Here is a 13,982-nt window from a genome sequence, read left to right as displayed (position 1 = left end):
TAAGAGAACAAGAAGTTAGTGCAGATGTGGGGAAATTGAAAGCCTGGAGCATTGTTGGTCAGGATGCAAAGTGGTGCAGCCACTGGGGGAAATGGTGCAATGATCCTCCAAAAAACTAAACCTAGAATGACCAGATGGTCTAGCAATTCTGCTTCTTGGCATGTACCCGAAAGAATCGAGAGCAAGACTATGAGCAGATATTCCTACGTCCACGTTCATAGCCACGTTATTCACCGTATCCAAAAAGGTGGAAGTATTCGTTGAACACAACGTGGTATAACCTTCCAGGGGAGTATTCAGCTGAAGAAGGCAGGAAACTGACACAGTGCTATGATGGAGACAGAGGTCAGGCGGAGGGAGGATTCCCCATTTTGGACGGGTGGTCCGGGGAAGGCTTCCCTGCAAAGCTATTTGATGGAGACCTGAAGACAGGGCAAGAACGAACCATGGGGCCCTATGCAGGGAAACCATCTTGGTGGAGGGGACAGCAAGGGCCATGCTATGGGGGCAAGAGTTTGCAGGCATGTTTGAAAACCACTAAGGAGCCTGGTACGGCTGGAACTAGAGCGTGGGAGCAAAGCAGCAGAGGACGGGGCTGGACGTGCTGGGCCAGGCAGGCTGAGGTGAGGACTGGGCTTCTACCCAGAGTGAAAGGGGGAGCCACAGAGGTTCTGGGAAAAGCACAGGGGAGACCTGGCTCAGGCTTACCCAGAATTCCTCTGGCTTCTCACCAGACCACGCTACTGATCAGAAACGGAAAACCCAAGCAGGGGGCTGACTTGTACAAAATCACACAGGATATGGGAAGCCACTGGATAAGCCACAGGAAGATGAGCCAGAAGTCTCCCTGCTCTGAATGCCAGAGCAGCCCTGAGCCCTTCAGGGCTGGGTGCCAAGGTCTGCCCCCAGATTTCCCACTGTTGCACTCAGTGTTTTAAAAGAAGTGTTAGTTGTACTCTCTCCCACCCCGAACCTCCCCTTCAGGGGAAACACACAGCCACCTCATCTCAGAGACCACCCGTCTCCTGCCTCTGATGGTGGGACACCCTAGCGCAAACCAGCTCTTAGGAGACGCGAATACATTTGAATGCACCTGTTGGACAAGTTTGGGTAGGGAACCGGAAGTCGGCTTCAGCCCTTCACTTGGGTCAGTAAGGATGAGAAAAGATGGCGTGTTTGAGCATACGCACACACCAGTGTGCACAAACACAATCTGGGCTCTATCCCTCCTCCCCACCAGCCCGGGCAATCTCTCCACCCAACTGGGAGAAACTGGCACTTGGGCTACCCTGAGGGGGCAGTACGAGGCACGTCATTCAATAAGCTGGACTCCGCCACCTGCTCGCTGATCCAGGTTGTCGGCTCCTTTACTAATCTCAGCCCGCTCATCCCATGAAATTGAGATTGAAAATGCCTGCATATTTATTTTATAACTGGATGTCTATACCTCTTTAATCCCCTTCCCCTACTTCACCCATCACTCCACTCACCTCTGGTCTGGCAACGCCCAGTTTGTTGTCTAGTTTATTTGTTTGTTCATTTGTTTCTTTTTTAGAATCCACATATAAGTGTAATGCTATGGTGTTTTTCAGGCTCTGTCTGATTTATTTTGTTTGGCAGGTCTTCTAAGTCCACTTGTGTCATAGCAGATAGTGTGATCTCATTCTTTTTCACGGCTGAGTAATATTCCATTGTATATCTCTACGTATTCCATTATCTGTCTACCTACCTCTTCATTTATCTATAGATGGAGATACCACATCTTCTTTGTCCACTCATCTATCAGGGGATACCTGGGCTGCATAGCATAGGGAATATAGTCAATAATACTGTCGTAACATTATAAGGTGAAAGATGGTAATGACACTAATTGTGGTGAGCACTAAGTAACGTGTAGAATTGTCAAATCAGTATGTGGTTCACCTGAAACTAGTATAACATTGTACGTCAACTGTATTTTAGTAATAAATTTTTTAAAAAGTCCTACCCCTCAAAAGATAGATAGATAGATAGATAGATAGATAGATAAGAAGTAGCCTCATAAGACTGTTGTGGGGATTTCATGATGTAAGTGAAGGTTCTGGAAGCAATGCCTGGTCTCCAGCAGTCCCTCATGGCCACAGTAAAATCTCTTTCAGGTCCCCTGTGTAGATTGCAGGGGCCTTCCTACCCCTCAGCTCTTCCTCACCCATGCACCCCCCACATGGACTACCTGATATCTGAATATGACTGTCTCTGGAAAACAATATTCAGAGATATTAATTGTTTTGGCTCCTTATATTTCCTCTTTTCTGTCCCCCAACTTTCAAGCAGAACGAGACAGGAACAAAACCAAAGCTTCCCTGCTTTGGAAACCCCTCTGTCTTCTGCATTCAATGAAACTACAGCCTTTAGAAAATGGGATTCATCGGCAAAGGCAAAGTGAGAAATAGGAAAGACCAGGATTTCTCCCAGATCGAGAGAGAGGTAGTAAAAGCAGAGATCCGTGGATCCTGGAGCATGCATGACCTGATGCCTACTTCCTGACAACAGACAGCAAAATCCAAGTAAGGAAGGTCTGCATAGTATGTCAGGGGGAAACCAGATTGGAAATTTATAAGAGTCCCATGCCTAGCTTGGCCACTGAGAGCCACCAGACCCCAAGAGGTCACTCAGGCAGAGATGGTGAACTCCTCATCATCAATCATCCACATGATTGATGAAGAAGATCAATGGGCTCTCCCCAAATTCCTTGACACCATGTAAGACCCCAGAACATGAATGACATAAGACCCCAACCTTCTGAATCAGTTAGGAGTAATGTTCAAATGGGAGGGCTCAAACTGAGAAATTAAATTGAGTTAGACAAAAAAGGAGTTCGATCTCATGTGCATTTGAGTTTGTGGATTGAGATTCACACCTGCTGCAGGATTAGATCCTATGGCTTCCTGTTGCCCTAGAAAAATCACACGTCCCCACCATCATGGAAGTCCCTCCACAGTCTGGCTTCTATTCCCTCCCAAGAGCTGACGTACCTGCCAGCTACACTCAATGACTTAGAGCTCCCAGAGGCTCGTGCCATGCGCTCTCCCACGTCCATGCCTTGGTTTTATCCTTTGCCCGGAACACCCTTACACACTGAGGTCCCCCTGACGCTTCCTACCGTCTTCTGAAAATCAGCTTGAAAATGAGACCCACCCATGATCCAGGAAGAATTAGGGAACCCCCGCCTTGCTGTTCCTACGGCATTAATGTCACTGTCGTCTCGTACGCCGGAGTGTGCTGTGATTGTTGACGCAGCCATCTCCACCCCTTGGGCGCAGAAATAAAGTGCTTAGCATTCTTGCACCCCCAGCATCTGGCACAGGGTAAATGAAGGACTCGATGAGTAAAACAAATGCTGTCTCTGTGAGTGCCTCAATATCCCCGTTTGTCGAGCTGGGAAAGCAGAACAGACAGTAACTCTGACATCCTGTGACCCCGCGAATCTGCGTCCGGCTGATCGAGGCCTTAGCAGGGTTGGAAATAGACTGTTATTAGCTCTCATGAGTCAGGGGAAAGGGTCGGGGATACAAGAGGGGACATATCCATTCTCACCTTCTTCAGGTGGGGCCCTTACCACAAAGCGCAGTTACTAACTCATGGAACTTAAAAGTTCAAAGCTTCTGGGCTGGTTGAAGGCAGAACTTAGTGCAGGGGCTCAAATGGCAAAGCCAGGACCCTGATTTCTCCAGCCGTCAGCTCACTTTCTGGATGCTATGTAAATTCTTAGTCAAGTTCTGGCTTTGGCGGGGCAAGACGGCAGCCCGAACTCCTAGCTGCCTGCCCCACCTTGCTCAAAACAGTGGGAGAGCGTCATCAACACCCCCAGTAGCTCTTATTGACCATAACTGGTCTAACCTGGCTCTGGCCCCCATCCCGGAGTCAGTTGCGAAGGACACGCAACGGGACTGGCAAAGGCGTGGGTCATGTGACTCGTCCCGTGCTGTGGAACGTAGAGCCACCATGCTGCCTAGGGACAGAAGATGAGGTGTGGCTCCCAGTGGAACTCGGAATCTGTTGGTGCGGAACGGGGCTGCGACGGAGACAGCCGGGTCTCTCAACTCTCACTCTGGTCCCTGAGCTTCTTCTTGGCCCGGACGTAGATAATAGAAATCCCGTCTCCTTAGCAGTTTGGGAATTAACCCGGCTGCTCCAAATACATCCCCAAGGACGGAGGCAACACTGGGAGCTTCCAGAATCTCAAGCTTTTCTGATTGATCTCTGCTCCCTCCTCCCCCTATCTGTCGTGTTACATCCTGTTCTGGAATCAAGCCAGGAGGAGTTTCCGGAGCACCTCCCTGCTATCCCCCATCTCACAGTGGCTTAATCTGATCTCCCATGTCTGAATATCTGTCTGCCCAGAATGGACCAATCACCTAGAATAACTGGGCTGCCCCCAGCTCACTCAGAGACCACCTTCTGGATGTACCTCAATGCCTAGCCCAGATGACCTTTGGACATTAGATGTTGGCTGGTGGTTGCCACGCTGCAAGTCCGTCGAAAGCAGATTCATTTGTCCTAAACAAGCCCCAGTAATTCCTACTGCCTCCTTCTCCTGGCCAGTTGAGCCTGGCTTCCCCTGGCCAGCTGCAGATCCAATGGGACATCCTCTGGCTTCCCTTAGCGAACATTCATCCACTCAACAGCATGGCTTACGTGCCTTACGGGTGCCAACTGCCGTGCCAGGGGATGGGAAGACAACATGGGACGAGTCTGATACGGTCCCCGCTTCCCAAGAATTTTTCAGTTTAGAGAGGGAAGTGGATATTTACCAAACAACTATGCAAATGATTGTTAATTTCAGCTGTGCCACGAACTCAAAAAGAAGGGTATGGGCTGCTCTAAGAACACGTCATTTGGTTTAAAAGATCTCCCAGAGGAAATTATACTGAAGCTGGAACCATAAGGTTAAGTAAGACTTAGCCAGGCAAAGAGCGGGAAGAGGAGGGAGACAGAAGCAGCAGCTGGTTGGTACAAAGGTCCTGAGGTGACGGAGAGCACAGCCGCCCTCTGAGCCAGGAGAAAAGCACCAGGCTGGAAGGCGCACGTCAGTCAGTTTCTTCCAGAAATGTAAAATTTTAAAAATTTCTACATCGCCTTTCATTAGAAATGGGAAATCTCTCTAAAGCAGCCAAGACTGAGTGGTTGTTGGGTTTTGTTGGTTTTTTTTTTTTTCACCCTTTCTTTCTTATTCTCATACAATTCAGACTTCAAACAGCCATTCCCCACACTGCCTCGGGGCACCTAACCTGCAGCATCCCTGAAAGTCTGCCAATTACAGCAGTCCCCTTCTTAATTCCTCCACCCATAGGGCTCCTCTAAGAAGCAGCGGGCGCCGAAGGGGACTGAGAAGTTAACAGCACACTCCCTTCTGGGCACTGCCCACATCTTGAGTCCCGGGGTGTGATCTCGCTGCTCCCCAGCACTTAATAATGCAGTTATCTGAGCATCTTTCCCACTGAAGGAGGAAGGGGAAAAAAAAAAAAAAAGGTTCTGCAACACACACACACACACACACACACACACACACGCATGCGCTGCCACTCAAACTCTCTCCAAACATGCTGTCACAGGGTTCTCTGTCCCTCTCTCCGCTGATGCGATTTGAACACTGTCACAGCACCAGCCAGATCCCCTGCCCTGCTTGGCTGCCTCGGCGACCTCCATTATTTATGACGGGGCGTGAAATTGATTGTGGTTGAAAGATCCACACTGGAATCAAATGAACTCTTCAATTATTGCTGCACAAATAAATCTCTGTTTCCAGGGTTCCCCTAGGGAGCAGGCATCTAACCCCGGGTTCAAGGTAATAGATATTTCTGGCTGGCAAAGTCCAGGTGACTCTATTGTAATGATTGTCAAGTGATAAGATTCCCAGGGTCAAGCGATTCGTTCTCTCCCTCTTGGCGCTGCACCACCACCCCCCCCCCGCCCCTCCTTTTAACAATTCCGAAGGAAGCATATTCCAACAGTCTTCCCATTGTGTGCCTCCATGGCCTTTCCCCGGCTGCTGGGTGCATGACAGATCTTTCCATGCTGCAGGCTCTGGTCATTTCCAACCCTTTTCACAGGAAATATGCAGTGAGTGTTAATGGGGTTATAGAAAGATTAATGGAGCTTTCAGGGTATTCGGGCTTGGCTGGTATTTCTTCCAGGGAAAGCCATCGGCTCGGGAAAATTTAATGATGAGACTTAACCCAGTAAGACAACAAAAAGACAACCTCCACCCATCTTGGGCTTAATCTTATTTTCCTTCCTGATAAAGCAGGGCCTTCCCGGTAAGGGGAGAAAAGCAGAGAACCCAAAGACTGAAGGCTTATTGTGGCCCATCAAATGTGGAGCTGAATACCTTCACAAACCTCAGGTATCAAAAATCGGTGATCACGGGCTACATTTGGCCCACAGAGGCATTCTGGTGGGTACGCCCAGTGTTTTAGGAAAATAAGAATTGGTCCGTTTCACATACGCAATCTGGCTTTCCTGGAAAAGACCCGTCCAGACTAGACCACACCTGGATCTCGCCTGGCCCCAGTGGGCAGGACCAAAGGGGTATTGCCCCCTGTAGGTGGCCAAGGGCAAACACCCTCCCATAAGCCTTAGTCCCTGACTGGCCCGGTTCATTCATTCTCCTGCCTGGACACGGTGAACATCCGAATATGCAAGGTCTGACATGTCCCACCTCCCTGCCTGTTCACCACAGCCTCCCCTTGGTAGCTGTGACCACGTGCTCGCCCAGTACAGAGAAGACCGAGGTGACTGTCTTGGTTGTATATAGACCTCATGACAGCGTCTGGCTTTATGGGACCAGGACAGACAATGACTCAAGCCAAGCCAAAAAAGAAACATAAGATAACATAACAATAATAATTTTTAAAAGTCCTTATTTTTTTTTTTCATTTTCATTGTAACATTTTATAATGCCCTCCCAATTTCAACCTCTCATGTCACCTTCATGGACTAGACTGGGCTACTGGCAGAGGCCAGGAGAAGCCCAGGAAGGAAACAGTCTATGAGACTTTGGGCACCTGCATGCGGGCCACGGGCCCAGGGGACTAAGCAAGTTATCTGGGGAGAAGGGAGAGACAAGGCCGTCCCCTGATCGTCTCCCTTCAATTCAGGGTTTGGTCCTCGCCACTCACCTCCAGAAACCTCACCATCTTCTTGTAGAATCTTAATGTTTCATGCTAGGTGGCGTCTCGTACCCACGGAGGAAAAGTCAAGTCTCTGGCTATGTCCAGGTGATCTTGAGGTCTTATGACCAAAGGTTTCCCATGCACCCCTTCCTGTGTTGACGGCCAATCGAGTTGACTAAGAACCGTGTCACACAAGACCACGTGGTTTACTGCTGCCTCGATGTCATGCCACACCTCTGTTCCAGGAGCACAAAACATGATGAAATCAGGTCAGTTTACATTTCTGAAGTAAATGTACCATGAAGCCATGTATTGGATCCTTAAACACAATTTAAGTTGGCTAGGGTGAAGCAGACAGAGCAGAGGGTCACTCTGAGCCCCCAGGGCCCTGAAGCGACCTTGCATGCGCAGTGGACACAGAATGGCCCCTTTCCTACTTCTTGGTCTTGGTTACCTATATTTCCAGGAAGCCCTGGTTGAGCTCGTAGCTTGCCAAGGCTATCTATGAACACAGTTCTTTCGCCACCTTCCCTTGTCTCTCTCTTAGGACCTCAAAGCCATTTTAAAAGGCCAGGAGGAGAAAAGCTACCATATCCCACATCTACATTGGGATACCCCCAAATCTCCAGTCAAGCCCAGAACCACCCATGGGCATTACTGCAGACACCAATAAGTTACCTATCTCCAAACAATGAGACATAGAACCCCAAGGGTACCTTCATGATGGAAAGCAATCCTCTTTCCTTTGCTTCCCTATGATTTGGCTAAAGTTTATCGAGTACAGTTGGCCCAGAAACAACATGGGTTTGAAAGCGCCGGTCCAATTACATGTAGGTTTTTTTTTTCAACAAATATACCGACAGTGCTATGAATGTATTTTCTCTTCCTTATGAGTTTTGCTTAATAACACTTTTTCCTCTCTAGCTTCCTTTATTGTAAGAATATAGTATGGAACATATATAACATATAAAACACATGTTAATCAACTGTTTATGTTATCGGTAAAGCTTCTGGTCAGCTGCAGGCTATTAGTAGTTAGGTTTGGGGGGGAGTCAGAAGTGATAGTGTGCGTTTTTAACTGGGCAGGGGGTTGGCGTCCCTAACCCCCATGTTGTTCAAGGAGCGACCATATATGGGTTCATATTCTATGGCTCTCTCTTCCAAACAGAGACATTCCCAGCCCAGTTCCTACCCTGCCAGCCCCAAGTCATCACAAATGTGGATGGACAGCAAAAAGGGAAACCCTTCCACGGACTCTCCAACCTTTCCTATGCCTCATTCTCCCTCTCCTCCCCCCAACGGCTTATGAGGATATCTTTTTTTAAGATTTTATTTATTTACTTGACAGACAGAGAACACAAACAGGCAGAGAGGCAGGCAGGGAAGCAGGCTCCCCACTGAGCAGAGAGCCCGAAGCAGGGCTCGATCTTAGGACCCTGAGATCATGACCTGAGTTGAAGGCAGAGGCTTAACCCACTGAGCCATCCAGGTGCCCCTATGTATAAGGATATTAACACCTGTTCAGAACGCTCTTAATTATATTTATTTATGCTTTTTTTTTTTCCTGGAACTGGCTGATTTCTTACACCATCTACCACACTTCAACAGATACTCACCAATTTCTACTCTGTAACATCCTGTAAGACAGATGCCTACACTGCCTCTGTGACCGTGGGCAAGTTACTCAACCTCTCTGTGCTTAATGACCTCCTGTGTAAAACGGGTATTAAAATAGTAACTCTATCAGAAGGTGGTTATGAGTATTAAATACATTACCAGAACAGTGCTGAGCATACCTATAGGCACAGAGAAGTGTTTTTTATCATCTTGCCCTGCAGAAGTTTCCAGGCAAGCGAGGAAGAAGAGGTGAGATGCAGGGAACCTGGGAGAGCCTGAGGAGGCACCCCCCAACCCAGGCTTAAGGGGAGAGCTGCAGCTCTAGGAAGGGTTCCCCATGGAGCTGACACCCAAGTCAAATCCTTAAAAGTGAACGGGAATTAGTCCGGGGGGTAGAGCTGGGAAGGGCATCCCTGGCAGAGGGAACAACCTCTGCAAAGGCAGAGACTGAAAGAGGCATGGAGCTTGGGAGGGCAGTCATTTCCTATGTCACCTTGACTGACCCCAGGGTGCCCAGGTCAAGCACTACTTCTAGGCGTGTCTGTGGGGGTGTTCCTGGGTAAGACTGGCATTTGAATCAGTGTCTCGGTAAAGCAGAGGGTCCACCCCATGTAGGTGGGGAGGAGCCAATCCACGGAATAAACAAAAGGCGGAGGAAGGAGGAACTGTCCCTTTTTTCCTGCCTTACTGTGGAGTGGGGACATCCCCATCTCATCTGCTCCTGCCCTTGGACTGGGATTTACACCACTAGCTCCCCCAGTTCTCGAGCTTTCTGACTCGGGCTGAATTATACTACCAGTTTTCCTGGGTTCCCAGCTTGCAGATGACAGATTGTGGGATGTCTCAATTTCTATAAAAACCCATGGGCCGATTCCTCCTATGAAATCTCTCTCTCCCTCTCTTCCTCCAGATAAAACGTAGGTAGACGGATGGATGACTGATAGACAGAGACATAGATGGAGATGTAGACAGATGATGGATGGATGAAGATAGATAAATAAATGTAGAGACGGGTGCCTGGGTGGCTCAGTGGGTTGGGCCGCTGCCTTCAGGTCAGGTCATGATCCCAGGGTCCTGGGACTGAGCCCCGCATCGGGCTCTCTGCTCAGCAGGGAGCCTGCTTCCCCCTCCCTTTCTCTCTGCCTGCCTCTCTGCCTACTTGTGATCTCTGTCTGTCAAATAAATAAATAAAATCTTTAAAAAAAAAATGGATAGAGAGCCAGATGATAGATGGATAGATTGATATAAAAATCCCATTGGTCTGTATCTCTGGAGAACCCTGACTAATACAAACATCTGAACAAGGACCGCAATGGCTGCCATTTTGACCTCAAACTTGCTAATTAAGTTCTTTCCCGCTTATCTCTTAATTCCCATAAAAGACCCCACAGGCAAAGCATCCCATGATGGGAATGGACACTACCCCCCCAAAGCAGTGAGGACCCTCCTGAGCCAGCAAGACCCTGCCCACAATTGACCCTGAGACAGTAATAATTTGACCTTCGCTGCCTACCTGCACTACCCTCCTACCTTTGTATCACATGCTCCTCATACAAACTGGAAGGACTCCTAGCACTTTGGAGACAAGTCTTCGGGATGCCAGTCCACCGTGTTCCCCTGTGCTGGCCGCATGGAACTAAACCCCCTTTCTCGTTTCCCACCCCTCGGCTCTCTGCCTTTGGACTCTGTCAGTGGTGAGTGGCCGGGCCTGGTCTGTGTGGGACGCCCGGAGCCAGCCGTTCCTGCATCCCTTCACCCTGTCTAGAGATCAACTAGAATTACAAAGTGCAGCTGGGCAGAGTATAGCTCCCCAAGGCGCAGGAGAGAAGAGTCTGGAGATCTTGCCAGGGCTGGAGAGTGGACGCCTGGTGTCCCCACGCTACACAGCTTGGCTCTTCTCCTGAGGGCAAGAGGAGCTTTGGGAGGGATCTGAGCTAGTGTATGACCTGCCTATAGTGTGAAGAGGCTGGAAGGGAACGTGCTGGGAGGCAGGGGAGGCCAGGCGTCAAGCTGGGCCAGCTCCCAGGTGGAGGTGACAAGGACTGAGTGATGCAGAGGTGGAGACACTGACTTGCTCTCCTGCCTTAGAAGCATTTCTACAGTCCTAGCAGCTTTGACTCTCGAGAAAATATTCCCTTGCGGTTCCCCTCTTGCAGTGCAGAAACACTGAGGAAGGGCCTGAGGTTGAAGCAGGGAAGATCAGAGGTTCAGAATCCCCGCCTGCGACTATACGTATATCAACGCCAGCTTTGCAGATGGGGAAACTGAGGCACAGGCCAATAGAGTGACTTGCCGGAGCTCCCCGGCTTGTGCAAGCGAGGGTCTCGGAGGAGAAATGCCTGGTTATCGGTTACTGCTCAAGGGTCAGCATTGAATGAAGGTGGTTCCACAGTCTTCAAGCCTCGGGGAAGCCTCGCGACCATCCCATGAGGTCTTAACAGTGTTTCTTGACCACGGACGGAAAGGTTGAGGTCAAGTTTGAGGTTGGGTGATCTCAGTGTGGAGACCAGCCATATCCTAACATTCAGGCTTGTAGCCAGGGTCCATCATCCAACATCCAGCATGTGTCAGAATGCCACAGGTTTTGCACCTGTGAACCCACCTAATCCCTCCCCCTCACCCCAAAAACCTAAGGAAAGAAAACCAAATGCAAAGAGGATAGACAGGTCGCTACTCTGAAGGTGCCGAGGGTGGGCTTTGGGTACCGGGCGCCTCCCCAGAAGACCCCAAAGAGCATTTAGAGTTCCAATGAGGGAGCCGGAGATGCCAGCCCAGTTCGGAAATGCCTGCTGGGTGTGCGAAGGCCAAAGTTAAAGGTAACGTGTCCTAGACTATAGATATGGAGCCTGACAGCCAGCCGGTGAGAGGATTGGCGCTGGACCCCAAGCACCAGGCCACCTCCCTATTCTACAAGCCTGTTTCATTCATTCACCTGCACAGTTCCAAGCCCTAGTTAGTCGGCCACAGTGGTGTGTCAGTTATCACGCTGTTAACCACTACTTCTGGTTTTCTCCTTCCAAGGAATGAGTACAGTGAACCTGCCAAACTCCTTCAACTTCAGTGGGGCCAAGTGATTTGTCCAATGGAATGTGAACAGGAGTGACTCATGACTTCTGGGCAGAAGGGTTTGAGACCCAGGGTGAAATCGCCACATCTCCCCGTCCCCTTCCCTGGTGAGTGGCCACTGCCCAGGCTGCTGTGGAGAGAGCTCCATCAATCAGCCAGGATATCGGAGCAAGCAATGACATGGGGCCCGGCCCCAACTTGACCCCCACCAGACCCACAGTGGGAGCAAGAATTCAACCCCTGCCATCATGAGCCACTTCATAAGGGTTCAAGTTGGCCTGCGACCAGCAGCCCAGCCCAGCCTGTCCTGATGGATATAGAGGATAGGAGGAAAGGCGTACAAGATGGCCCTGCCCTCAAGGTAATCACAGTCCAGTGGATGGGAAAATGAGTATACAAATACCAGCCACCCCACTCAGACCTCAGAAGATCGGTCTCAATTACTATACACTCCTGCACCAAAGCCCTTGCTCACTCACGTGACACCCGCCACCACGGGGAGCTGGCCCGGAGGGGACGTGGAGATGGGAGTGTAGTTTTCTGATGAGAAGAACAGGCTCTCCTCCAAACGCGGCTTCCTGAAAGGCCCATTGCGAGGATGTGTGGCCCATCTGGAAAATTCATTATTCTCTAGCCGAGTGATATGGCCCTATTTATCCCGGAGTCAAGAATCGCCCTGTGGGCAGCTGTGTAAACTCCAAGGGAAATGGGATATCGATTTGCAATCTCTTAGATACACACACACACACACACACACACACACACACACAGCCTCCTTCAAAGCAGTGTTTGTCACCACCGCTTTCTTATTTTTATATTTTTCTTCTGCTTTGGAGCCATGTTTGGAAAGACATTTTCTCCCAACTAGCTGGATAGAGGGAGCAGTAGTTTCTTCCTTCCAGCTAGGTAATATCCCCTTTTTTTGAGCGTCACCGCAGAGGTTGAGCCCATAGTTCTTATTCACCGACTTATAGGCACTCCTGGGTCCCAGCCCCAGAGATTCTGAGCAGCTATCAAGGCGCTGGTGCCTGGGAATCTGCATTTCGGCAAAACCACACAGGTCACGCTGATGCAGGTGGTGGGTGGGCCAGACGGAAGAAGGGCTGGTTCTGATGCTGCCACAGAAAGACACTGCATATTCCTGACTCCGGTGGCTGCCAACAGCCTGAAGACGTCCCTTGGCTCCCCTCAGCCCCACGGGCAAAACTCTGCCCAGATCCCCCACCAACTCTCTGGAGGGCCACGAGGTAGGCTCCTAAGTGGTCTCCCGGTCTCTAGTTCCCCATCCCCAGTCCATGTCTCCACCACAGCCCCACATCCAACATGGCGCCCCAGCCGCCAAGCCTCCCTGGGAGCCATGTTGCCTGCCGCATGCCTTAATTGAGCAGTTATGCTAAGCAGGCACAACGCTGAGCACTTCGCATCTGATGTCCTGTCTGGTCTCCACAAATCGCCATGATATAAGGGCTACTTTTAGCCTCCCTCAAGGGAGACAGAACTAAGAAGCAGGTAGTTTCAACAACAGACCTTCCCTTGACATTTGCAAGAGGAGGCCTTAAGCCCCAAACCCACACAACGCCCCCCCTTTCCATCATGGCTCCATCTCACGCCTGAAGGGGCTTCATCTTGCACGTGTCTGCACACCCCAGCTTGCACATCAAAGCTTCCTCCATGTTTCCCCAAAACCACAGCCCCTTGGCCGCTGCTCTACAGTGAGAATGGGCACACCAGCAGCATGGTGCCTCCTTAGGGGGTAGCCTCAGCAAAGGGGGTCATGCAGGCTTTCGGAGTAGGTCAGAGGATGCTTGGACAAGAATCATGGGTGGAATGGCCTAGAATAAGGCAGCTTGGGTTCTGGACCCCACTGACTCCTCACCCCATGCAGAGGGCACAGCCAGAGGAGGGCCACAGCAGGCCTTCCACGATGCTCTCTGCCAGGACTAAGGGCACTGCTGAGAAAGTGTCACAATGGCGGGGTGACGACAGAAGCCCAGCCTGACTCCAAGGCCTGTGACCTCAACTAACATTCCACCCTTCCTCTTCCGCCCACATTCAGACTGCTCAACATGGAATATGCAATTTGGCCTGGGCTGCTCCGGGCAGCTTCCTACCTGGACCCTCCCTCCTCCACAGACAAAACCCCCT

At 50.3% G+C, this 13,982-nt stretch overlaps 1 long non-coding RNA gene across 1 annotated transcript in view; it reads right to left on the bottom strand.

Annotated features, from left to right (window-relative positions):
* Positions 1-13,758, bottom strand: part of LOC309854982 — a 90,374-nt gene extending 76,616 nt beyond the window's left edge. The window contains exons 1-2 of the long non-coding RNA XR_014306522.1: positions 13,714-13,758; positions 7,161-7,390 (exon numbers count right to left, since the gene is read on the bottom strand). This is a non-coding gene — a long non-coding RNA (uncharacterized lncRNA). The remainder of the gene's footprint in view (positions 1-7,160; positions 7,391-13,713) is intronic.
* Between the last annotated feature and the right edge of the window lie 224 nt (positions 13,759-13,982).

The sequence above is a fragment of the Mustela nivalis genome (genome assembly GCF_964662115.1).
Source record: "Mustela nivalis genome assembly, chromosome: 19".
Taxonomy (NCBI): domain Eukaryota; kingdom Metazoa; phylum Chordata; class Mammalia; order Carnivora; family Mustelidae; genus Mustela; species Mustela nivalis.
This window is presented reverse-complemented; position numbering and strand designations above follow the sequence as displayed.